General features: G+C 46.0%; 1 pseudogene; it reads right to left on the bottom strand.

Moving 5' to 3' along the window:
• Nucleotides 1–7: 7 nt before the first annotated feature.
• On the bottom strand, nucleotides 8–613 carry LOC106900507 (annotated as a pseudogene).
• Between the last annotated feature and the right edge of the window lie 1855 nt (nucleotides 614–2468).

The following is a 2468-nucleotide window of genomic DNA, read 5'->3' as shown; positions in this document are numbered from 1 at the left end:
TATGAAGATTAAGGCCTGGAGTGAGAAGCATCCCTGGGTAAAGTATGTTGGACAAAAGTAATGGGTTAAGAGAGAGAGGATTGGCAGCTGCAGCAGCAGAGGATGTTGAAGGAGAACTTGAAACAGAGTTTTCACCACCAGTGTCTGTATTTTGGTCTTCTGTCCTTTCTTTCTTTATATCTGCCTCCTTCGAATCGCTTCCCTTTTTTTCCTCCGAAACGGATTCCGTAGCCTTTGTGAGGAGCCCTCCCATGCCCAGCAGGTTGGGTAATCCAGCCATCCCCGAGAGCAGCATGGGGAACATGGCAGCCACGTTCTTGGCTTCTCCTCCGGCAGCCAGGCCGGCCGGCATCCCCATCAGCCCCGCCGTCACCTGCAGCGACTGCAGGCTCTGCAGGTTCTGCTGTAAGGCCTGCAGGCTGGGCAGGTCCACTCCCGGCAGCAGCCCGTTGGCAAGCAGGGGGTTCACCGACACGTTGGCGGCGCCGGCGGCCGCTGCCGCTGCCGTTGCCTTGGCCGTCTCGCTCTTGGGGCGCCTCCCTCTCCGGCTGACTTCTTCCCGCACTACGGGCCCCGTCAGGATACGGTCAAACATTCCTTCTGGGAGAAACCCCTGCAAGAGACACAGTGGGTGTTTTTAGTATTTTTGAGGAAAGCAAAAGGAACCCAAGGTTACAGTCCCAGTATTGGAGGTTACTCTGTTGTGCCAGCAGCCTACTCTACAAAGTCCTCCCCTACACCATGTCCCTCAGCACTGCATCTAAACGGCCCTTAAACACAGCCAGGGATGGGGACTCCACCCCCTCCCTGGGCAGCCTGTTCCAATGCCCGACCACTCTTTCTGTGAAAAATTCTTTCCTAATGTTCAGTCTAAACCTACCCTGTTGGAGCTTGAAGCCATTCCCTCTTCTTCTGTCACTAATTACCTGTGAGAAGAGACCAGCACCAACCTCTCTACAGTGTCCTTTCACAAAGTTGTAGAGAGTGATGAGGTCTCCCCTCAGCCTCCTCTTCCTCACACTAAACAGCCCCAACTCCCTCAGCCGCTCCTCATACGATTTGTTTTCCAGCCCCCTCACCAGTTTCGTTGCCCTCCTCTGCACTCGCTCCAGCACCTCCAGATCTCTCTTGGATTGAGGTGCCCAAAACTGGACACAATACTCGAGGTGTGGCCTCCCCAGTGCTGAGTACAGGGGCACAATCACCTCCCTACTTCTGCTGGTCACACTATTTTTGGTACAAGCCAGAATGCCATTGGCTTTCTTGGCCACCTGGGCACACTGACACTGGGCACACTCATCCTTAGAGGTCTGTTTGCAGATCAAGCCAAATACATCTAATTATAGGAGCAATCTCTATTTAGGATCTAGAACAGCATTGCTTTGCAATATGACCACATTCCAATCATTTGACACTTTAATTAAAAAACACAGTTACCCAAAGTTAAATATAAATGTGTGACTGCACACAGACCAACAATCTCCGAGCCCTTTTTGTTATTGTCTGTTTAACGTCCTCATATTTCACCTCACCTATAAACTTCAGAATAAACAGTAAAGACTCAAGTTCAATTAAAATGAAATTCAGAGCACTTCTTTTTTGAGCTTGCACATTATTACTTCAGCTCTCTAAGCCCTCCTTATAACAGAAACTAGTATTATTCTCCTTGAATGCATGGACTTGAAAATTCCTCTTAAAAATGGCAATCATAAGATCAACTATCACTCCTTTTTTCCCCCCCAGCAAATATCTCTAATTTAAACTGGCCTAATAAAACTAGAGGAATTCGGAACTCATGTTCTATTCTTCTGTCCTGTGGATAACTCTAAATTCTAGAAGTAATTTTGCTGTTACTTATACCTTTATTCACCGCAGTCTAATCCTGTTCCTAGTTACCTATTTTTCTACCAGAACACCCCACAAGGGAACTGAAGAGACTAGCATTTAGAATTTCACAGAAAGATTACAAGCTCTGTTGATAGTGAACTAGAAAAAAAAATTAACCTGGTCATTTCTTTGCCAGAGGCTGAAGATGCAACATAAATATAATACAATTCTGACAAGTTTTAGTAGGTGAGGAAATAGACTTCACAAAAATATCGACAAAACCATCTTCGCTTCTGTTGGACACATGGAATGGAAGAGTAGCTACCCAGAAACCATTCTTTATTATACAACACAAAATATTCAAAATGTGTTCTTATCTTCAAGACAAACAGGGAACGAACTCAGAACCACACACCATACTCAAACCAGTGACACTTGGAAGGAAAGAGAGACCAGGAATATACTAGTTCCTGAGGGTTTGCTGGAACTGTGGACAAAGTCTACCAAAAAAACTTTCTCCTTTTAAATTTAATCAACTACAAACCTCAAACAAAACCAAACCTCAAACTCACTGAATGCATCTCTCTACTAGTAAGAAGCTGGCTGAGGACAACTAGGGGATGCAGTTCTCTCATCACTGA

This window comes from Calidris pugnax, unplaced genomic scaffold (genome assembly GCF_001431845.1).
Source record: "Calidris pugnax isolate Ruff unplaced genomic scaffold, ASM143184v1 scaffold2039, whole genome shotgun sequence".
Lineage (NCBI taxonomy): Eukaryota > Metazoa > Chordata > Aves > Charadriiformes > Scolopacidae > Calidris > Calidris pugnax.
Note: the sequence above shows the minus strand (reverse complement) of the source record. Positions and strands in the feature narration are given on the sequence as shown.